The 25,273-nt window shown below is 34.8% G+C and overlaps 1 long non-coding RNA gene across 1 annotated transcript; it reads right to left on the bottom strand.

The window, feature by feature from the left end:
* Positions 1-22,300: 22,300 nt before the first annotated feature.
* LOC124077586 (uncharacterized) lies at positions 22,301-25,001 on the bottom strand. The gene is made up of 3 exons (XR_006846661.2): positions 24,896-25,001; positions 22,561-22,749; positions 22,301-22,382 (listed from the first exon to the last, which is right to left on the bottom strand). It is a non-coding gene; the product is annotated as an uncharacterized LOC124077586 (long non-coding RNA).
* Positions 25,002-25,273: the final 272 nt, after the last annotated feature.

The following is a 25,273-nucleotide window of genomic DNA, read 5'->3' as shown; positions in this document are numbered from 1 at the left end:
ATAGTAGAATGAAACAGACATTATTATTACTGTGTGTATATATGTGAATGCATGACCAATGTGATTCTGCAACCTGTATACTTAGAAAGATGAGATATTATATCCCATCTGATTCAAATGTATGATATGTCAAGGTCACTATACTGTCATGTGTAACTAATTAAAACAAAACAAAACAAAGAGATGGTATGTATTTGAGGAGCCCAGAATCAGTAGTATGACCTTATTCATTGCTCTGTGGAGGACACAACTTCTGAGTTTAACTTATCTCTTGTTCCCCTGGTATCCCAAGCTAAAATTTAGGGGAATTAGATCATTATACACTTCTCAGCCTTTGTCTCAAAAGGAACTTTGTGTTAATCAAGACCAGGTTATCCTACCAACTGATGACACTTCCTATGTCCAGCTTTTTCTGGATCTCCCCATACCCACCCCATCCCTCTAGCTTCACCTGATGCTGCTGGACTTACACTCACATCCACTTAGCTGTGGTTCATTCTTACATTGGAAGGATGGGATGCAGGATTCTCCCAAACAAATACCTCGAGCCATGCATGGGCTGTGTGTGTGAGCTATGAGCATTTGAGCGATATGAGGGGGCTGGTCTGGTGCTACACGCTAATTGGACTGTGCCTTTCCTCTTGCTCTGCCTGTGATCCCACACAGCACCTGAAGTGGGTGTGACTTGCCAAGCTGTCAATCAATCTGCTGACTACAAGACATCACAAAGCAAGACTCCACCTATCCCTTGCCTTATTTAGGTGGAATATTCTATCAAATGTGTGCACTCTCTCTTGCCCTCTTTACAGCACTGTCCAGTGTGGGGTTGACCCTTACATCACAGAGCCATCCTGCCCTCGTTCTTAGAAACTCAGATTCATGTTTTGCATGGTTTCTTCACCATTTACTGTTTATTGCTGCAGCCAGCTCCTTTGAACCCAGCTCATCTCACCAGCCCTGCCAGCTGGGGGGAAATAAATACAACTATTTATTCCTAATTGCACTTCTTCCTCCAAATACTGTTTGATCACTAAGTGTTAGTTAAATTGTTTAACTATGGAAGACTCAAGAAACTTAGAACTTGTCCTTTCTGATAAGCTTAAATCAGAACTAAGGCACCCCGGCCCTTGCTTCTTCTTAGTACCGACTTTCTAAATTCTCCAATAGACAAAAAGCATTTTTTTAAAAAGGGAGTAAAAAGTATCATTTCAGATATTTTGAATTTTTTCATTGTTTTCTGAAGACCTGGTACTGTCCAAATGCAGGGCTGAAATGGGCCTTTGTACAATGACCATTCTATATCACCTTTGCATTTCCAGACTGTCCCTGAGGTTGGATTTGTGGGAAGGTGAAATACAGTCAACATTGGCCAGTCCAACAATTACTTTTAGTATTTGCACAACGATAGATATTGACTAGTCTAGTCGCATCTCTACTTTTTTTTTTTTTTTTTTTTGCTTTTAGGTACTTTACCTTCACCTTCTCTGGAATGCAAAAATTCAAGAGAATCTGTCATAAAGTTTTCATAGTTCCTTATTAGATTCCAACTTACTAAGACAGTTTTTGACTTAAATGAGGTCAGTAGGAAAAAAACAATTTGTGCAATATCTGATTGGGGAGAGCAGTGACAGAAAAACTTTAAATACTTGTGCAAATAACATTTATATGAAATTTGTAAAAGATTATCATTTCCTCACTATTATTTCTGTTCAGCTGTATAATTTTCTTGGAACATAAGGAACAAGATAAAGCAGAAGGAAAACTTAGAACTTGGAAAGTAAGTTATGACTTTGTACTGAGAGTTTCAAAAAGAAATTAATTATGTCTCTCTTATTAGAAGAATAATAAAGAAAAGTGGAAGGCTACAGAAGAGAGAGAAAGGGGCTATAAAATTTTTGATATTTCAAAAAGGGATTTTAATTCTCAGATGAGTAGCCAGTGACAAGTACCATAAAACCATCGATGACCCAATAAAGATTTGGAATGAGCTAGTTTTACTCAAGAATGGAGAAAACCAGCATGAATAATAATTGCAAATTAGGTGAAATGTCTTTAATCACACTTAACTCTAAAGAAAAAAAAAAACTTCTGCTCTAAATTATATATTATTCATTTAAATGCACATTATTTAAGTGAACTAGGTAGTAATTCTAGTAGACAATGAAATATACTTCTTTTAAGCACTCTTTGCATTTTAAAAGAATAGAAAATGAACATTCATTCAAATCTCTCAGTTAGTCGTGCTTATAGGAAATCCACATGTTAATATGAAGATATAGCCCAGTTACCTTCAAATAGTGGAAAAATATGTATATTTGAACTGTAATTTTTAAACATAAAATAAAAATTTTTTACTTGTAGTCTCCACAATATATAAAAATATTCTTTTAAAATGTCAGTGTTAGTACCTCCAAACTTTTTAGATTTTTATATCTTCATTTAAAAAAAATAGAGTGTGTTTTCTGAAATTCAATTGTAACTTCTGTATAAGTATTTTTTTAAAAAAATACTTTTTGAAGTTTGGAGTTGTTCTATACTGTTAACAAGTTAACAAGAATATGACCTATTCTGAAAAGCAATCCTGCATTCAACTCTGTCCAGTTCTTAGCCAGTTGACAAATTTAGACAAGCAAAGTAAGCCCACCAATATTCACTACTACTTCACTTGTTATTGATTATGATCCTTTATCTTGGATGCATATTTTGGTGAATGATATTCTAAGTTCCATATGAGATTGGGTCAAGAAAGTTGATTAAATTCTTGAATTGTTCCTGGATATATTCAGATGTCATCATCTTCTTTTTTCTCTTCACTGGGACCAGAGATAAAGAGATCAGAAATATTCATTATGACAAGAAAAGAAACCTAATCTCTTGAATTTATGTTTTAAAAACCCTGATTATCATTGTCAAATAGTATTTGCTTTCGTACATGGACATGAACTATTTTTACCCTTTACAGCAATTCTATATTTATATGTTATATTGTTTCTTTCAATACTTAATGTTTTTAGGGAGCTGTTATCTGGAGATCTTGTGTTAAGAACAGAGGTCCCTTTTTTTTTTTCAGAGAATAGATAAGCGGCAAAAATTTTGTTTGCCTGGTGAGGTCCCAGTTTCTTACAGAAGAGTCTATATTCTCTTAGAAAGCATGTTCAATATGTCTAACAGTATCTCCTACTTAGGTAATCAGTATATGCATATATGTATATTTGTGTATATGTATATACCGATTATATACTGTATACTGTGTACAATATATGCATGTACATAGAAATTTATCCCTCTCCTACTTAGCTAATTAGTATATATATAGTATATATACCTACTTAGCTAATTAGTATATATATACTAATTAGCTTTTAGTATATATATATATATATATATATATATATATATATACACATATACTAATTAGCTAAATAGGAGATAGATAGATTTCCACATATTTTTCTATTCTTATATTCAAATAGTCTTCTTCTGTGTTTTCATATTTATTGTTAACTGGTTTATAAAATTCCAGTTTCTGCCAAGAAAATACCAAAGACATGACTTGTACACTTTTAGAAGTTGAGAATCTCTTAAGAAATTGTAACACTATTTTCAGGTTTATATTGAAATTTGGGTTTTATTGAAGCTTAGTATCAAAATTCTTTACCCCAATGGCATGAACAAATAATTTATTATTGTTGTTATATTTTATTTTATTTTATTTTCAAAACATTACATAGCTCTTGATATATCATATTTCATACATTTGATTCAAGTGGGTTATGAACTCCCATTTTTACCCCATATACAGATTGCAGAGTCACATCGGTTATACATCCACGTTTTTACATACTGCCATACTAGTGTCTGTTGTATTCTGCTGCCTTTCCTATCCTCTACTTATTGTTATATTTTATGACTTCTAGCTTTTTTTAAAAAAATTAGATCTACTTACCTTGACAAAAATGCATTTATTAATTTCTACAAGTAATAGTATTGTATGTCTTTAAAATCTTTCTTCTAGGTTATTTATTTTACAATATTTTTCTATTTGGAAAATTAAATAGTATTTTAATGCAATTCCATTTCTTCTACTTACTAGAAGTCAAAACTTATGTGTATTACTTAAACTCTCTCACTTTCTTTTCTTAATCTATCTACTGAATATAATAATATCAAAAATAATACCGATGCCATAGAGCCATTACAATGATTCCATGAGAAGTTAGTATTAATAAATACTAGTCCTTCAATTTTAACTTGTATTTTACGTTTCTTTATAAATACACTTTTTTCAGATACTTGTAGATGCACAAAGAATACAGAATAAAACATAAATTTTCTCATACCCTGTAAATAATTTCCCTTAATGGGAACTTTTGGTAAGATGTTATAGTAGAATACCACATCCTGGATAAGACATTAAAACAATACACAGATCTTATTCAGATTTCTTCAGTTTTGTCTGCACTTTGTGTATCTACATTTTATCTTAGAATACCTTTAAAATTGTGAGAATTCAAAAGAATAATTCAAGAACTTTTTTTTCTTTTAAAAAATCATTTTAAATTAAGTTGCCAATTTAAGTACCATTGTCTCCTGGAAATGTTAGTATAAGTTTATTACAAAGAAGTACAAAATAACCATCAAAAATAACCATCAAAAATCAAAAAGTTAAGTGTATAGGTTACTATTATCTCCTACACAGATTTTATTCACATTTCCCCATATTTTCCAGTAAAATCCTTTATAGAAAGGACCTAATTATATTTAGTTGTTTAGTCTCCTTCAAGTTGGATTCATTCCTTTTATATTTGACATGTGTGTAACCTTGACACTTGTGAAAATTACAGGTCAGTTGTTTGTAGTGTGTCTTTAAATTTAGTTTTGTTGATTTTTCATCATGATTAGACTCAAGTATTTTGAGCAGAAATATCAAGAGCAGTGACACTGTGATATTATTGCATTCCATCAAGTTGTAAAGAAACTCAGTTTGTCCTATAAGGCTTATATTAGCCAAAAGTACTTGATAAAAAGTTTCCAGCTTTCTTCATTGTATAGATACTTTTTTATTTTTGTAGTTTATAAGTATTTTGTGCCAAAAAGGTAATTTGATTATATAAATATTATGTAAATATTTGGGGCATTGTCTAACTTTCATTCATATGTTTTGCTTGCATTAAGGACTTGCTGAATTCTTTATTACTATGATGGTTGTAAAAGTATTCCTCTTGTACTTATTAATTGGCATTTCTCTGTGTATATATATGGATTTGGAAAATCTTCTACCTTTTTTTATTCATATATTCAGATATAGTCTCATGGAGTCCTTTTTTATTCAACAAGTTGGAATGTGTTATTATCATTCCTTATTAAATGGAATCAGATTTGGTTAATGAGAGACTCCCCAAACTGGCTTGTGAGTTTTCTTAACATAGATCCATAATTTTTGGAACATTTTATTGTTTACCTCTACAAACCGATGTTCTGGCTCATCTGTACTTTCTTTTACCCAGCCGAGGAATCAGTAATTTCTCCAAGAAGGTATGATTCCTTTTAGTGGAAAATGGTATTTAGACACCAAAATCTGAGAGAATATGTGCTCATTACATTTGAGATATCACTGCTCCCAGACTGTCTCAAAAGAAAGAACTAGGAAATATATAATTATACTACCTTTTTAGCTAGCTATCTCTATATAAAAAAAAAAAAAACAACTGTGAGTTCACATTGATACTTTCAAGTCTTCAACCTGCTTGGTCACTCTCAAACTTGTTCTGAGTAACTATTCCTGTCATTCCTTCTTGTAGATACCTCCTCACCCTACCAATATTCAAAATCTCATACTCTTCCCTCATCACCCTCTATCCCTGTCAGACATCTTCTCCAACTTTCTACTGCTCTAATAATCATCACCAAGCTGCTACCAATGCCCCTGCCCATAGTTCTTGCCTAACCAAGGTCCTGAAGGCTCTCTCCAGGCTGCTGCACCCACCACTGCCTGGATGAGACTCTTCACACCCTCACCCAGTGGCTTTTTTATTAAATTAGAAAGAAAAGAATGTATGGAGAGAAGAAAAGGAGAGGAGGAATAAGGGAAGAAGTAGGGGAAGAAAGGGAGGATTCTGTTTTAAGCCAAGAGATTTATTTACCACACCTCTCAACAGTGATACGACAGGGAATTTTTCCCTTTCTAGTTAACAGTCTGAGACTCATTAAAATATTGTAAATAAGCAAAAACCAGTGGCTTCTTAGATAAATCAGTTCCCAGAAACTTAGTATTTTTTATTTACTTCAAGTCTTTTTTTTATTGTTCTCCCAGGCAGCCAGATAATTCCACCTCTCCTTGAAACTCTATGATACCTAACCTTCAGTACCTACTTAATTCTTGACCTGCACATCTTATATTATTATTCCTTCCTGTCTCCATTACTCTATGATCCTGCTCTAAATAATGTTCATAACTAGTTCTTGTCTTTTTTTAAAATATATATTTTTGGTACCAGGGATTAAACTCAAGGGCACTTTAACACTAAGCCACATCCCCAGCCCTTTTTTGTATTTTATTTAGAGATGGGGTCTCACTGACTTGCTTGAAGCCTCACTAAGTTGCTGAGGCTGGCTTTGAACTCTTGATCCTCCTGTCTCAGCCTCCTGATCCACTGGGATTACAGGCATGTGCTACTGTGCCTGGCCTCTTGTCTTTTTAATAAATAAAAAGACTGAAAGCAATGAACTTTCATTTGTGCACTAGAAAAACTAATTGTAGAGAGGTGGCTGAAGAATGAAAAACTGAATCAAAGATATGCCCCACTTTGTTCTTTCTTCTGACATGACGGAGGTGGGTAGGATACAGAAGGCAAGTGCACGTAGGAAAGAATGGAAAACTATTAGAGGAACAAAAAGGTAGGAGAGCCTATACATAGAAACCAAGAGGTGACTCTAGAGAAGTGGTTGTTGGGGTCCTGAACATTTGTTCCTGATTGCCTTTCTGGGTCACTTGGTGATCAGACACTCAGAATGTCAGTCAGACTTTAGATTTTCTTTCCCTTACGATTTCTATACGGTGAGGTGTTTTATTGAATGTCTGGAGTAGCAGCACAGGAAAGTGTCATAAAATGGAGGAAATTAAATGAAACATGCCCAGTAGGAGTTGAGCACAAATACACCAGTTCCTGTTCTTCATTGCTGTTCTTTCCAGCTGTACAGAATTTTCTGGAAATCAAAAAAAAAAAAAAAGAGCTGTTAGTGGTATCTAAAAATATATAATTGGACTCAATGATTATTGTGCTAGAAAGGTGTTTTTCAGAAGTACTTCCTGGAAAGAAAAGCCATAGGAGAAATTATATTTTGGCTTTCCTGGCAACTCTATTTTCCACCCTGAGGATCATGACTGTTATATCTGGCTATCACCTTCTTTGCTTTACTGGGTATTAACCCTCTGAACATATATTAAGAACATCGTGCCAAGGTAGCTGTACAATGTCTCCACTTCAGCTTCTAGCTGGCTGACAGTTAGTGCACATATTAAAAAATAAGATATATTACTGTAGAATATATAGGAATATTTTCCTTGTAGATAGAGCCCAAAGGGAAATGTGGAAAAGAGTCATTAGTACTTTAAAACTCTTTACTTTGTAGTTAAGTTGGTTGAAATCACCCTGCCTTTCTCACACACCATGTTGTTTATACACTTTACCTTTCCAAAGGTAACCTTTCTTCATCCTGATGTCTCTCACTATAAGGAACTTGACTTGGTATTTTTCCTCTTTCTAACCCCACTCACACATCACCTTCCATATCTGACAGGTAAGAACTGCATCTTGTTCAGGCCAAACATCTGAAGTAAAAGAGAAAAAAATGAGTAAGAAAAGGGGAAAAAATCCTACAGCAGGGAGGCAACATTGCCCTTTCCTCTATTCAGAATGTTCTAGTCATTCATCCATCATTTAATATCCATCTGCTGAGATTTACTAGCTATAAAGCACAGTATTAGACATTTTAAGGAACATAAAAATCTATTAGACATGATCTCTGTTCTCAAAAATTTATTTTCTGGTAAGTAAAAGAAGACATTTCCAGAATAAAAGCAACAGGTAGGAGAACAAGCTAACGGCTATAAGAGAAGTACCTACTAAGTGCTACACAGAAAGATGAGAAACATGGGAAGCATGAATCAGAGTTATTTTTTTATAAGTCAGGGAATTATTTCAAGGGCAAGATTCTTTTTAATGTGGAACAAGAAAGCTAAATTTCCATAGATTAAAGAGATAGGGTGGGTGGGACAGCAATTCAAACAAGGAAGAATGATGTCAACAAATCTCTCACAAAGAAATGACAAAGCATCTTTTGGTTTGCTGATTCCACATTTGTTTTTATATGCAGGGAACCTGCAAGATTGCAAAAGTTTCCCACCCTGCAATGCTAGCCTCGGTTTTTGCATTACTGAGTCAGTTTCATTGATCATATTGTTCATCCTAGTTCTGTCCCTGACTCCTTTGGAGCCAAGTAAAACATATTTGCCCTTCTCCAAAGTGGTCTGCTTGAGCTGAATTGTAAGTCCAAATTGTTGCCCCTTACGTCCTGAGAATGACATATAGTGATTAAAGATATGTTCAGCTGTAACCCCAAAATGAACTTTCAGAAATGCAGATAGGAACCTGGGCCCTTTGGGTGCTTTCAAAGATTTTCCACAGCTACCCACCCTGGGCTTAAATACCTCTGATCACATGGAACTTGCTATTTCTAGAAGGAGTCTATTATTCCTTTTAAAAACCGTCACTATTGGACACTTGCTCACATATGAAGGGAAAATTTCTTCTCTGAGGAAACGGTTCTCCAGAGCTGTGAGACAATGAGAAAATCCTCTTTTGCTATAGAGACAAGCTCTATTCCCTTGTAGAAACTGACTACAGGTACTGTGGATAGAATGTGTGCATCCTGCTCAAATTCCTAAGTTACAATCCTAACCCTTAATGTAGTGGTATTTGGAGGTGAGGTCTCTGGGGAGGTATTAGGGAGAGATTATAACCTGAGAGTGGGGCCCTTGGTATAGGATTAGTGCACTTACTAAAAGCAAAGGAGACAGTATTTCACCAAGAGTTCAAACACATTTGGCACCATGATCTCAGACTTCCAGGCTCCAGAACTGTCATAAACAACAATTTGTTGCTTAAGCCACCAAGTGTATGGTACTGTCATAGCAAACCAATGTAAGACAACAGGTTTCTCTCCAAGGATGAAATACATACCATATACTCTGACTCGTGACTTGAAATAATGGGTGGATTTTTGTGTGTTATTACAAAATAATGAAAACCTCCAAGATACCTTCTAAAAATAAAATTTTTACCATTAAGAATGAATCACAAGGAGAGAAAATAACATTCAATTCTCTTAGCAAAAAAAAAAAAATGCCTTTATGAGATTCTTTCTGAACCATTCCCTTATGGAGCCAAAGAGCAGTTTACTGAATCTTCATTCCAGAACGTTTTCATTTGCTTAGACGGCAATGCAGTAATTGAGAAGACAAAAGTGACAGTGGTATTATACTTTCAGGAACTGTTTGCCACAGCCTGGGCTGTGAGAGCCTGTATTATAAAAGGAGATAATTTTAGTTAGGACATTGGGGAAACCCACAGATTGTTGGAGGGGAAGTACTACTGGCTCTTTCTTTACATAGAAAAATAAACCTAGCCTAGAGACCAGAAATCAAAAGATTCCAAGTTTTGCCTTGGCTGCAGGAGCATGTCTTCATCTCTAAATAAACAAAACTAAATAGTAAAATAATAGTTCTGTATTTCTCAATGTCTTGGTAAGAAATGCTTGTTTGTTGCCAAATGTTTCAGGGAACCCAGTACTTCTACAGAACATCTCAAATGCTTTGGGATTTTTTAAGATGATGCCCTCTCCTTCTCTCTGTAATGTTACAAATGAATTACAGGATGCCAAATCTAGTGGCTTCTTCTCAACACATTTTTATTTACAGGGTTGGGTACCCTGTCTTTGAAGTTCTTTCCTCCTTTTAAGATGTGAATGTATCATGAAAAGTTGGAATACGTAAAATTCAGAGTTCAGGTATTTGGAAAACTCATTGGATGATGAAATTTCTAGAAGTCTTTAGAAAAATTGAAAGGTAACAAACAAGGTTTGCTGTTTGATTAAAGAAGATTGAAGAAGGTGAAGTTATATCTCTGTTTGCTTGTCTATTCAATTAAACAGGGAAAGGATACATCATGTACCCAGGCTTTGTTTGCAGAAAGGACTCCTCAATGTAGCCTGGGGTCACAAAGTAATATATAGAGTTGGGGTGCAAGGTATGTGTCAACTTGATAGAAGAAAAACCACATTTATTGGAATTTTAAGGATGAGTTGTGCCACAGAGTCATCTACCACCATACCTAGGATGGGCTTCAGCATCTCACATGAGTACTTGGGAGTGACATTGGTCTTGGCCATTTTCTAGGCAGCTTCATGAGCAAAAGACATCAAGAAGGATGGCCATGTCAGAAGAAGAACAAGAAAGATAGGGATACCAGTTTATAGGATGTCCACAAGTACTTGAGTAAAATTTTCAGGGAGCCAAGAGTCCTGTATAATCAAATGAGGCAAAAACAAAATTATGGTGAATGAGGTTAGGTGACTTGACTTAACTTCACAAACGATGAACACCTGAAGATGATCATATTACAGAAGACATTTTGTATCCATTTATTTATTTATGAATCACAGTATCCTTTAAATATGCAATTCATTAAAAATAATGTGACAGTTCATATCATGTTCTAGACACTATCATAGGAGCTGATATCCACTAGGGAAAAGATGGCATGGCCTTAGTGACTTCCCTCTAGTGGTAGAGAAAGAGAAAACATAAATAATAATAATAATTAAAAAGTTTGGAAATAACATTATGTTAATGTTTTGAATATTTGAGATCAATATATTTAACAAAATTTAAATACTTTATTATGTAATGAAACATCATGTTACCCAATAATCTATACAATTTTTATGTATCTGTTAAATATAAATTTAATTTAAAAAATCAGAACAAACAAAAACTCCCCATGGAAAAAATAATTGTGAATTTGAGATGCTTGTCTGTTTGGACTAAAGATGCATAAATTAAAATACATTAATGATTTTCAAAAACAATAATAATTAAGTTCATATTGTTATGGGCCAGGCTATATGGGCAATGACCAAACAAACTCCGTTTTACCCTGAGACTCCATGTCATGTAAGAAATGCTTCTATGGGGACACCCCACCTCCGAACTCATCAACAGTTGCTTAGCATAGCGTGTTTGGCAACACAAAATGGCAATTCTTATACAATGTAAAATTGTTCTCTTTTTGGTTCCCATTTTTCTTGGACAATGTACTCTGTCAGAGAATGATTGTCTAGATGTTAGTAACCATTCTTTAACTTGTACTCAGCTAGGGTCCTTTTGACCCACTCCCCCTTCTGCTTATGATTTTAGATCTCATGATGTTTGTTTATGGTTTTAAATCCTAACAACAGCCACTTATGATTAATGCACTGACATGATTTACTTATGGTATAAAAAGTATACTCTAACGTCTAGAGGGGGTCAAAGGATGTAGTTTTGCAGCCTGCTCCTTGGCCCACCAGCTGCTGGATCCAAACCACCAGTTGGTGAATAAATTTTCCATCTCCTGCTTTAAGATCAACTTGGTGATTTATTGCAACCTCGCCATAACAATGGAGTGGTCAGAGCTGTAAGAAAAAAAAGAGAGAGAGAAATAAAATAGAGAATGACTGAAAGGGAGGTGAGTATGGTTTCCTATACTATCAGGTTATTTTATGTCGATATATGTATTTAAAAATAGACGTAACTGTTATTATGCCACAAATATAAATTATTTTTACATTTTTACTCAATACTCTTCTTCTGACATATTTATATTTTATATTCATTTTATATTTTGTAGGTTTTGTGTATTCCTTATGCTTACTGAATGGTATTCTATCATATGGGTATTTCACAATTTGCATAACATTTCCACTTTTAATGGGTACATAGATAGCTTCCAACATATTGCTGTGTTGAACATGTTCACACATATCTTAGCAAAGTTGTTCTTGGGTTTATTTTCAGAAATGGAATTGCTGAGTCACAATGAAAATGCATAATTTTTTCACCAATGAGGTCAATTTTTTTCTCAAAATGGTCATTCAAGATACACTATTAGAATATGAAGATACTGTCTACATATTCTTCACATTGGATATTAATCAAATTATAATGCTTGTCACTGTTGACTACAAACTAAAGTCTTAAACTTGTTTTAATTCTCATTTCTCTAATTACTCATAGAGAATCTTTTTATGAACTTATTTGCATTTTGAGTTTTACCGTATATGAGTAGACTATAATTTCTGCCCATTTTTTAATTGAGTTCCTATTTTTTCCTTGAAAGTTAAAAAAACCTAACACAAAACTCTTAAGTATGCAATCTATGTTTGTACTTTGTCAGTTCTATTGTCAGACAATTGCAATTGCTTCTGGGTCTCTCACATTTTTGCATTTCTTACAAGCAGTAATACTGACAGCTGTTTTTCTAGATCATCTTTTTAAAAGCATTTATACAGTGAACAGGCTTGTAAGACAGAGATACTGATTTCCTCTGGGGTAGAGGGTATATTTGATATCCAGTATAATAAGATAATGTCTCCCTGTGTGGTAAAAGATGGGCAGGATTGCTTGAAGCCTTTTATAAATGATTAGCCTTTCCTAAGCTTGATATTTTCTTGATTATGATGCAAACCCCACTGTTTGTGGAATATCTGTCTAGCACCCCTTGCATTGCTCCAGTGGAACTTAGTGGGCATGGGAGAACGAGTACAAACATGAAACTCCTGCTGCCTGCTGTGCCATGCATAACAAAATCTTTTGTCTTTGACCCAAGAGTCTCATGACTTTTTATAGCCTCCATGAAACTGTGGCACACCAACATATTAACATATAATAGGGTAAAATCTTTAAACTCTTCACAGTTCCTGACAGTTTCTTTTATTTAAAATATATCCATCATTTTTATGTAATAAAATGTGCTTTTAAATTATTTCATAAAATTTTCCCATATCCCATACACAGGATCCCAAGGGCATTTTCCTATCCTTTCTTTCATTAATATTGTAGATTTGCTTTTACATCTATAGACCAGTTTATTTTTAGCATGATGTTTGTGCTATAGAGATAAAAGTTATTTTCTCCACATAGTGAATCAAGTTGCTTAACATCATGTAACAAATATTGGATCCTTTGTCATTGATTTTTGATGCTAGCTAAACTAATTACAAATTCCTATATAAAAAAGCATCTGCTGAACAGGCTTTTCTATTTAGTTGGTCTCTTTATCTTTTCCCATGCTACTGGCATAATCTTTTAGTTAATATACTTTTGTCATGTATCTTTGTACAGTAGAATGAGCCCTCCCGGACATGCGCTTTTCACTATGTGCTCTAGATTCAGTTTTTCATGTATCCCAGTAAATTCTAGTTAGAAATTTTAATTGGAAATATTGAATAGTCAATTCTACATAAATTGGAGAGAACAAGCATACAGTTGTGATGCTTACCACTTGTTTTGGCCTTCATTAAAGTTCTTTAACGGAGTTTTTAAAATGTGTAAGTGTACATGTGCATCATATGTACATATATGAGTATTTATGAAGGTCTTATGCTTTTTATGTTAACATGTATCCGAGATATTTATGTAAGCACTATTCAATTTTTTATTTTATATTGATATGTTATTACTGATGTCAAGTGGTGCAATGATCTTTTATATTGATTTACTTCTTGGTAAAGTGCTGAATTCTTATTGGCCTAAACAATTTTTTTGCGTGGATTTTTTTTTTTTTTTTTTAGTTTTCCATGTAGACGAACAGGGCATCTTCTAACAAGGTTTTCATCTCTTCACTTTTAACCTCATCTCTCTACATTCTTTTTGAAAAATGAATAAATAAATGAGTTTTTGCATTGATCAGAACCATTAGTATACTCTCTTTTAAGTCTTAATTCAAATATTATCATCCAACTATTTATTTAAAATTTAACTCGCACCAAGTACTCTCTATCCTCATCTTTGTTTTCTTCTTTACATAGCACTCAATACTTACAAATATAGTACAATTTATATAATAATTTTACCTACTATCTGCTTCTTTTAGAATTTAAATTGTGAGGCCAGGATATCTTTGTTTTCTTCACAACTGCATTCCTAGGACCAAACAGAGTACTTAGCACATATTAACAAAAATTTGTTGAATAAATATTGGAAAGAAGACATGGTAGTAGGTGTTCTCTTTTTATTCTTGAAATTAAAGGGAATGGATCTAAAACATGAACAACTTTAGTAACCATAGCTTTTATGGTATTAAAGATACTTTTATCTTTCACAATGGAGAAAATTAAAACATTTTAAATATTTGAAAAATCTTCTGAGGTTTTTTATTTTCCCATGATCTTTCTTAATTCTTTGAAGGTGAAGCCATTCTATTTTGCTTAGCTATTATTCAATGACTTTGTTTGTTTCTTTTTCTTTGCTTCAGTTATTAATTGATCCAGACTGAACAATTTTCATTTGTTATTGAGTTTGTTGTGATATGGGCAGTTCTTTCATATAACTTTTATTGACTTCATAAAATAATGCATGTTTTATGGTATCCACTCTTTTACTATTGTTTTATTGCTGAATATTCACTAATTTACCAATAACTACCTTTCACAGTTGCTAGTATTCAACCTGGAAGGTGAAAACTAAAAGAGCAGCAATATGTGTCTGTTTTGCTTGAAAAAATCCCTTTCAAAATAGTAATGCAAAAGTCTTGCTTTCTACCTTGAAGTTTGCTAGACCCTTATTCTATTTCCAATCATTCCACAATTTCCTCTTCTATTTACCTCCATCAAAATAATTCTAGTGCTTCTCAAAAATGTATAAATATAAATCCATGACTTTAATCCATGGTTAGAGAAAGATCTTTATTCCATGGTTAGAGAAAGATCACTTTTACCTTGTAGAGTGTCAACCATCTCACAGAGTGACTTGTATCTATTAAGAGCGTGGGGAAAGTTTTAATACTTGATTTCCAAGTGCTAACTATTAAAATCAAGATATATACATGTATGTGTGTGTGTATATATATATATATATATATATATATATATATATATACATATATAATTTTCATACTTGAAACTCTATAGAACAAGGTAAATCAATTTAATAGGCATCTTGAAAACTAAGTTATTCTTATTTTCTCTTCAATCTTTAGTTTTTTACTTTCACATTTTCTGTCTTTTAATATCTGGCACAGTGCCTGGCACAAAATAGTGGGATTTTGTTTATTTGTTTGTTTGTTTGATTGACAACAGGGATTGAACCCAGGGATACTCAACTACTGAGCCAAATCTTCAGCATTTTTAAATTATTTTTATTAGAGACAGGGTCTCATTAAGTTGCTTAAGGCCTTCACTAAGTTGCTCAGGCTTGGCTTTGAACTTGCAACCCTCCTGCCTCAGCCTCCCAAGCTCCTGAGATTACAGATATGTACCACTGTGCTGGGTGAAATAGTGTCTTAATAAATAACTACTGACTAAAACAGTCAAAAGTTCCCGAGTATGGAATCAAGTAATAATTTTTATGTTTTAAAATACAGAATTAAGTATATCCACTTATAGTAATAAACTACAATAATTAACTTTCATGTCACCTGTAAAAATGCAAATTTAGGTGTAAAAACATGTCAGTGAAAAGGAGGATCCGGAAAAGTTTTGTACTTTTGTGTTGAAGGAAGTCAAGGTGACTTAATTTTATGGCTCTCCTTCACATTTAGCAGGCAAGTGACAGGCATACACATGAGATGAACTTTTTTTTTTTTTAATATGGACGTGAATAGACATGATTTTCTGATGATCAAGTATGAGCAATGACAAGGCAATTTGATTACCACCTAAAATAATTGACTCTGGTTCTGAGAAAATCCAGAGCTTCCTGAATTTACAGTGTGCGGAGTTCATTAGTTTCGTTGATTAGAACACAGCGAGGCCTAAATCAGAATCTGAATTCCTGCAGAGATGAAATTATCTTCACTCCATACCATGGCCAATTCCTAAATCCAAATAGCAATTCTGAGTGGTTGGTCTCAAGATGATGCAAGTGAGAAGAGGGTGCAGTTTTAAATTAAGCCTGTCATTACAACTGGAGGAACAATCACAGCTGTGACGATCATCACACTCTGGGCTGTGAAGCTTTCTTTTCTGCTATTATAGCTAATCTAAAACAATGCAAAACATTAAACAATCTTTTGAGTAAGGTGCTAGGGTGGAATGTTTTTTTTTTTTTTTTTGGTTACTGTTCAAGTGAAACTATAGTCATCAAAATGAAGTTGCATCTTTATTAAAATCTAATTCTAACCCATTAGATTTAATTGAAATAATTTAAACTTCAGGTGTCATATGCAAAATTAAAATGACAAATAACATTCTTTAGTATATGGCAGAATAAAGAATTACAGAATATATATACAGAAAATTTCAAACCAGGAAGAATAACAGTAGAACGAATCTTATTCTCTTTGCCTCCATATATAATTGTAATAATAATGTAGTGTAATAATAATGTACTTTGTTTTTGTTACTATTGTTGCTGCTGTCTTTTCTTTGCTTTCTTTTAGTTTCTGCTCAACTACAAATGATATTTTTCTATCCAGTAATACAAAAATGAAAAATTCTGGTTGTTTTAGTAAGAAAGAGAGAAAAAGATCCCTTGTTGCCTTTGTAAGCTTAATACATTATAAATTTAGTGTCAGTAAGTCAAGAAAAAAGAAATAGTCTGGCCAATTACTTGCCATTGTCATACTATTGTAATTCTATCTTTTTCAGAAATATTGGCAGAGACTTAAAGATTATTAAACTTTCTAACAAACATGATAACCACAGAGCAACTTAATTCACCTCAAGAAATTTTTACTATAAAATATCATGAAGGCAAAAAAAAACTGTAATAAAAATTTTAAATTAAGTTTTAAACAAACGTTTTCAAATTAAAACAGTAAATAAAATACTCTTTAAATTTAAATTTTTCTCTTTATACTGTCATGATTTATATATTGCATTTGGAAATTGGATTTTTACTATAAAAAATAAAAATTCTGATCATGTATTGAATTATTACCTACTTGAATGGTTTGTTGTAAGTGAACATAGGCCAAGATTTTGGTCACAGCTTTGATATTTTGAAGTGTTTTGTAGAAGGGCCCTCATCATGGGTGTGTCTAATCTTTCCTCATGACTAGAGTTAAATCATGCATTTTTGTCAGAAGTACTCACATAAGTGATGCTCTAGCCTCAATGCATGATATCAGGAGGAATACAAATGAAACTTTTTAAAGAAAATATTCAACAGCTTCCCTGCCATCTCATTGAATAAAATGGCTTCTATTTTTCTATAAAAACATTTTCATAATTTTAATACTTGTAATCATAATACTACATTATATGTATTCAGCTTTTCTGGTATTTCAGCCTTCTATGTTTTTGTATCACTTCATAATTGCCATTTAATAATTGCTTAATATTCAACTAAGCTGATGCATCATAATTTATTTTACCACTTTCTATTATAATGCATTTAGCCATTTTAAATGCTTCATTATACTTGCTATTAGGTGAATAAAAACCATATATGTTGCATACTTTTGATGGAACTATTAGATTCAACTACACAAAAAAAATTATAGTGAAACATTATGCTAATATAAGCTAACTTCTTCTGTATTCTTAAGTCTCATGGAAATATTCCCCTATGCTCAACCTACTGACCTACTAATGGAAATTTTTCAGCAAGCAGGATCTGGTAGGGAACATGAATGAGATCAACATGCATTCATTCTCAGTCCTGGAAAATAATTTTGTATGTAGTTCTTATTGACACAAACTCAAGTCTTGTCAGTTTTGTTGATGGGCCTCAGAGTGCTTTTGTATATAAGTCTGCTTAGATAAAATGTGATTTAAAGGCCTCAGATGTGTTTAAAATTATCATTTAAAAAGAAATAACTTATTATGGAGATTCTCTCTTTCTCTCTCTCTCTCTCTCTCTCTCTCACACACACACACACACACACACACACACACACACACACACACACACACAGACACTAGGAGCTTTTCTTATGCTTTCTCCGATTCTTACACTAGAAAATACCTGTAAGAACTTTCTACATATTTATACAATTAAGGCAGTCATTCTGAATGTAACAGAACTATTGCAAGTGATCAGAAATAGTACATTGATGTTCTATAGCGAAGCCCTGCAGGTCCTTCATACCATATGAAGTGTCCCATTTGTGCCAACTCTGGGCCTTGTGGGATTTTTCAGAAATAAAACCTTGAATCTGAAAAAACAACCAACATTAGGCTGGTTGTATTAATAATGCCAGATTCCCAAGACAGAAAAGATAGAAGAAAAGAAGAAAGGAAGAGTGATGAAGGACATCGTTGATCTTTTAAGCTAAGTAGTTACCTAGGCTTCCAGCAATTAATTATGACTGCATTTCTAAAACTTGTCCAACCACCATAATAAAGAGCCTATCAGAGAATCAATTGCTGAGTGGGAAGGAATTAGTGTGGTTCTAACTAGTTACATCAATGCTTAATTTGACTCTTCCCTGTATCTAGTCAACTCATAATTATCTTCTCTAATGGGTCTGAGGGAGGGGTGGGAACAGGCAGTTATGACACAGATAATACTGAACAGCGAAGAAAGCAAAATACTTTCTATTAGGATTTTGCATATATCATATGATTCAGAAGGCATATGTTTATTTTTTTAGTTATGTTTTTCATAGACTAAATTTTTTGCAATTACCATGCTAATGAAAAAAACATTTTATATTACACTAATAGCTGGGAAAATATCCAAGGTTTTCAAATCTTCAAGGTAAAATTCAGGGGGCTGGGGTTGTGGCTCAGTTGTAGAACACACGCCTAGCAAGGCCCTGGGTTCATCTTCAGCACCACATAAAGATAAATAAAATATAGGTATTGTGCCCAACTACAACTAAAAGAAATTTAAAAAAAAAAAGATAAAATTCAGGAAATTGACTACTAGACTAAATGGCATGTATGCACGTATTTTCTGAAATGTTGTCTTTGCAATGTTCCCACTGCCTCAGTTCAGGCCTCCATTACCACTTAAGCTGACTCCCATTACTCTCCTCTCCTGTATTCCTACTCTTCAACCCTGTAGACAAAAGGTAGCACAGTTATAGCTGTATGGGATGGTGCTGAGTTTCCATCACTGTCCCCTGACCCACCCATCATTCAGGAGCTGTGGGGGAAGATGCTTACTTCCACATTACCACAAACCCATCAAGGATTACATAGTCTGTATCAGAAGGCTCACCTACTGAAAGAACAAGTCCAGATAGTGATGTGCCAATGGTAAATTCTTTGCTCTGTTGATCCACAGTTACATAGAACAGGTAATTGTCTTGCCAATCGACAGCCCTTCCAAATAGTCATGAAACCAGACAACAAGCCTTCCCCAGTACTACTAAACTGTGGTGCTCAGTCAATTTAGCTGATCTGAAGACTTCACCTTGACTTTCTGGAGCTGCAGAACAGCTGTTCTTGATCCTTCATAGGAGCTCCAGTAATTTGCATGTGGTCAACCTCCTACCATGCTTAACCATACTCAGCCCTACAACCATCCCATTCCCACTATTACTCTCTTTTCCTCTCCTCTTCCAGAAATACAGGTCTTCACTTTCATAATACTTTCTTTCAGCTGAAATACCACTTATTAGGAGCTTCTAACTCCTTCTTTCATTAAAGTATTAAAATAACATTTATGTGTTGCTTCATTCAGGTTGCAAAAATCTTACCTACTTTCAACTAAAACGTCTTTCAAAAAAGAAAATTGTTTTATCTTTCAAAAGTATTGATTTGGGGGCTGAGGTCGTGGCTCAGTGGTAACGTGCTTGCCTGGCATGCGTGAGGCACTGGGTTTGATTCTCAGCACCACATACAAATAAATAAAATAAATGTTCATCAACAACTAAAAAAATAAACTTTTTTTAAAGTATTGATTTGGAGAGGTGAAAGACTTATACAATGAAAACTACAGAACCCTAAAGAGAGAAATAGAAGAAGATCTTAGAAGATGGAAAAATATACTCTGTTCATGGATAGGCAGAACTAACATCATCAAAATGGCGATATTACCAAAAGTTCTCTATAGGTTTAATGCAATGCCAATCAAAATCCCAACAGCATTTCTTGTAGAAATAGAGAAAGCAATCATGAAATTCATATGGAAAAATAAAAGACATAGAATAGCAAAAACAATGCTAAGCAGGAAGTGTGAATCAGGCGGTATAGCGATACCAGACTTCAAACTATACTACAGAGCAATAGTAACAAAAACAGCATGGTACTGGTACCAAAACAGGCAGGTGGACCAATGGTACAGAATAGAGGACACAGAAACCAATCCACAAAACTACAACTATCTTATATTTGATCAAGGGGCTAAAAGCATGCAATGGAGGAAGGATAGCATCTTCAACAAATGGTGCTGGGAAAACTGGAAATCCATATGCAACAAAATGAAACTGAATCCCTTTCTCTCGCCATGCACAAAAGTGAATTCAAAATGGATCAAGGAGCTTGATATCAAATCAGAGACACGCCGTCTGATAGAAGAAAAAGTTGGCTACGATCTACATTCGGTGGGGTCGGGCTCCAAATTCCTCAATAGGACACCCATAGCACAAAAGTTAATAACTAGAATCAACAAATGGGACTTACTCAAACTAAAAAGTTTTTTCTCAGCAAAAGAAACAATAAGAGAGGCAAATAGGGACCCTACACCCTGGGAACAAATCTTTACTCCTCACACTTCAGATAGAGCCCTAATATCCAGAGTATACAAAGAACTCAAAAAATTAGACAATAAGAGAACAAACAACCCAATCAACAAATGGGCCAAGGACCTGAACAGACACTTCTCAGAGGAGGACATACAATCAATCAACAAGTACATGAAAAAATGCTCACCATCTCTAGCTGTCAGAGAGATGCAAATCAAAACCACCCTAAGATACCATCTCACTCCAGTAAGATTGGCAGCCATTATGAGGTCGAACAACAACAAGTGCTGGCGAGGATGTGGGGAAAGGGGTACACTTGTACATTGCTGGTGGGACTGCAGATTGGTGCAGCCAATTTGGAAAGCAGTATGGAGATTTCTTGGAAAGCTGGGAATGGAGCCACCATTTGACCCAGCTATTCCCCTTCTTGGTCTATTCCCTAAAGACCTAAAAAGAGCATGCTACAGGGACACTGCTACATCGATGTTCATAGCAGCACAATTCACAATAGCAAGACTGTGGAACCAACCTAGATGCCCTTCAATAGACGAATGGATAAAAAAAATGTGGCATTTATACACAATGGAGTATAACTCTGCATTAAAAAATGACAAAATCATAGAATTTACAGGGAAATGGATGGCATTAGAGCAGATTATGCTAAGTGAAGCTAGCCAATCCCTAAAAAACAAATGCCAAATGTCTTCTTTGATATAAGGAGAGTAACTAAAATCAGAGTAGGGACGAAGAGCAGGAGAAGAAGATTAACATTTAACAGGGATGAGAGGTGGGAGGGAAAGGGAGAGAGAAGGGAAATTGCATGGAAATGGAAGGAGACCCTCAGGGTTATACAGTGGAGGGGGTAGAGAGAGAGGAGGGGAGGGGAGGGGAGAGGTGGGGAGGGGGGATGGTGGAGGATGGGAAAGGCAGCGGAGCACAACAGACACTAGTATGGCAATATGTAAATCAATGGAGGTGTAACTGATGTGATTCTGCAATCTGTGTATGGGGTGAAGGTGGGAGTTCATAACCCACTTGAATCAAAGTGTGGAATATGATATGTCAAGAAATTTGTAATGTTTTGAACAACCAACAATAAAAAATTAAAAATAAATAAATAAATTAAAAAAAAAAAGTATTGATTTGGAGCCACATGTGATAGCACATGTTTGTAATCCCAGCTACTCAGAAGACTGAGTCAGGAGGATCACAAATTCAAAGTCAGCCTGGGTAACTTAGCAAGATTCTGTCCCAAAATTAAAAAAAAAAAAGGTTGGGGTGTAGCTCAGTGGTAGAGTATACCTGGATTCAATCCCCAGTACTACAAAAAAAAAAAAAGTATTGATTTGGGCAGGGGTAGAGTTTCAAAGCCTATTTTTGAAGAAAATAGAAAAAAAAATACCAACTTTGTATTTCTGATACAGCGATCCCAGTTCAAGTGTGGAAAGCAATGTAGCTACTCTGCTCTTCCAGGAAATAGGAGGTCACCTACAAAAAAGTTTAGTAAAGAAAAGCAAGGATATAAATATTTAATCTGTTATTTCAGGAGAGGGACTGTTACAAAACAGATTTCTCAGTTTTTTCCCAGCTCAGAACCCTTCAGTGACCTCATAGCATCCTTGGCATTAAGGCGACAGGTCCGAGGGTTCCATAACTTCCCACTGACCTTTCCAGTTCAGATTGTGTCACTTCCTCTTCAAGGCCAAACACAGCAAACTATTTTCCATTCTCGAAAAGCATTTTGAATTAAGTGGTTGTTAAATGGAAATGAACTCAGAAGCCTGACTAGAGACTCCAGGCCCATATTCACCAGTACAATACCTTGGTCAAGTTTCAAGTAGGAAACTTTATTTTCCTAAAAAAAAAAAAAAAGCAAAATAATGTGTTACCTCTTACCTTGCCTTTTTAAGCTCACTCTTCAGAGATGCAAAGAAATCATATCATCTTTGCAATTTTCAAAATAATAAAGCATCACCCAAAAGTTTCCACGCCTATATAGTTCTCTAGGTGAGAATTAATATGGGGGTGAAGGATTATTTACTAAAATAATTGAAGGGTGATTTTTACTAGAAAAAAAAATCACATTTTCCTTTTAATGTAACAAAATTATTGGATCATCCAAAATGGTATTCTGGGAGACAGGCTAGTCAGGTGCTTTCAATTTTTTTTAGCATAATCCATTGTAGAATTCACATAATCCATAATTCATTCTTCCAGATCTACACATATGCAAATATTATTTCTTCACCTATATATTTAAATATATGCAAATACAAGTATGTATTTTCCTACTATGTGTGATGTTCTCAGATATTTGTATATTCTATTTCTCTTTGGCTCCTTTTTCTTTTCTTCATTATTATTTTGTCAATGCAGGCTGCAAACCACTAACTGGATTTCATGATCTGGTTTGTCTGCCTATAAAACACCATTGGATGTATCTTCTTCAACAGGGCCTCATCCAAGCTTTTCTGTCCTGTCCCAAATATCTGAAGTTTCTGGTACAGATAAAGAGATCCTGTTTCTAACATTATCATAGTACAACTTGAGGCAAAACTAACTTACACATCTTTTTTCCTTTCACTGGAGAAAAACCTTGTCTCCAGTTACATTTCTATTGACCACGCCTTAGCATCTCCATGCTATCACTGAGGTCTGAACTGCCAATCCACCTGGACCACAGTGAAGCCCCCTGAGCCCTCTCGTCTTTTGCCCACTGTTCCTGTTCTCTTCCTCACAAAGCAGCTGAGATGTTCTTGTTAAAGGCTAAGTTACATTATATCACTTTTTGGGAGATCCTCATGGATAGCTTCCTTCCCATGACATGTAAATCAGATCTGATCCCATACCATTTCTCACCCTACATTTGCCCCACCCATCTGTCCTGCTCACCTTTTCCTTCCCATCCCCCCCTCCTCTTCTGCTGTTCACACCTGCTCACAGCACTCCAACCCTGGACCAGCCACTTTATTTTCCCTCAGAACTCCAAGCCCTGCCACGAGCCACTTTCGAGGTCTGGAATGTTCCTCCCAAACTTCTGATACAGCATGATTTACTTAACTTGCCGTGCTGTTGCTGACTGCCCACTCCCCATCTGGAGAACATAAGCTCTGTGAAGGCAGAAAGCTGATTCACAGGTTTGCCCTAAGTAGCTATAAAAGTGCTCAACGTATTTTTTGGCACTGTATAAATACTGGTAGTTGAAGGAAAATATGTTAGCTGTCATTGTTGATATTATCAATAGCACAATAACTCAAGATACTCTGGCCTCCGCCTACCCATACAGAATTACACAGTTCTATTATTTTAGCATCAAGCAAAGTACACTAGCCATAGATGTAACACTTTCAATATAAACCTTACGCTGTAAGGGTGGGGGAGAAAAACATACTTAGTCTGTAAAGCTTAGGTAAACGTTTTTCCCCAAATTTCCCTTTCTAATAAACGATTAAGTCTCATATCTATGTTTCAGGTTTCACTGGGCCCTAGCTAAATATTTATAATAGGTATTTAGTGCATATTTTATACAAAAGGAATTAAAAAATGTCTGCTTAGATACATTTCATTTAAATTACAGGCCCCTGCGGGGCTGGGGATGTGGCTCAAGCGGTAGTGCGCTCCCTGGCATGCGTGTGGCCCGGGTTCGATCCTCAGCACCACATACCAACAAAAGATGTTGTGTCTGTCGAGAACTAACTAAATAAATAAATAAATATAAAAAAATAATAATAAAAATAAATAAATAAATTACAGGCCCCTTGAAGAGTCAATGAAATAAATATCGTTTTCCCTAACACGGGTCCAAAGATGGCTGGGTTGCTCTGTGAGATCCTTTTCATGCCCTCCTGAGGCACCCTGCTAAAGCAATGCTCATTCAGAACCTTCAGATGAGCCCATTCAAGACCACATAGGGTACATTTTTAATTATTAAACTGCAGACCATGTAATTATCAAACTGCAGACCGTGACAACGTAGGGATTCTTTAATGGCAATTCCCTACCTGTGTTAGCCACAGTTTCCCATCAGTGCCTCAATCTTCAACTGTGTAATCAGTTACAATTTCATTCAGTTGAGGATTAATCTCAAAGTCTGAGCCTGAGTATTTCTCTCATATAACACCACTGAGGATTAGCCAAAGCTGGATTCAAAGTCCAGAGATCAGGAGCAACAGAGGAGAGAAAGAATAGGGTAAGAAAGGACTGCCAAAATAAAGACTGGCTCACATGGATACGTCTGCTCTCTCCCCTTCACATCTATAAAGTTCTGGAAGACTGGTTTATTTTGGAAAATTAATCTTTCCTTTAGTACACATTACATTTTGCAAAAAAAAAAGATGGTTTATATGAAAATGTCTACATAAAAATCACCATGTGTAGTT

Source organism: Marmota monax, unplaced genomic scaffold (assembly GCF_021218885.2).
Source record: "Marmota monax isolate L192 unplaced genomic scaffold, Marmota_monax_Labrador192_F-V1.1 WCK01_AAM20220418_F8-fsc00396, whole genome shotgun sequence".
Lineage (NCBI taxonomy): Eukaryota > Metazoa > Chordata > Mammalia > Rodentia > Sciuridae > Marmota > Marmota monax.
Note: the sequence above shows the minus strand (reverse complement) of the source record. Positions and strands in the feature narration are given on the sequence as shown.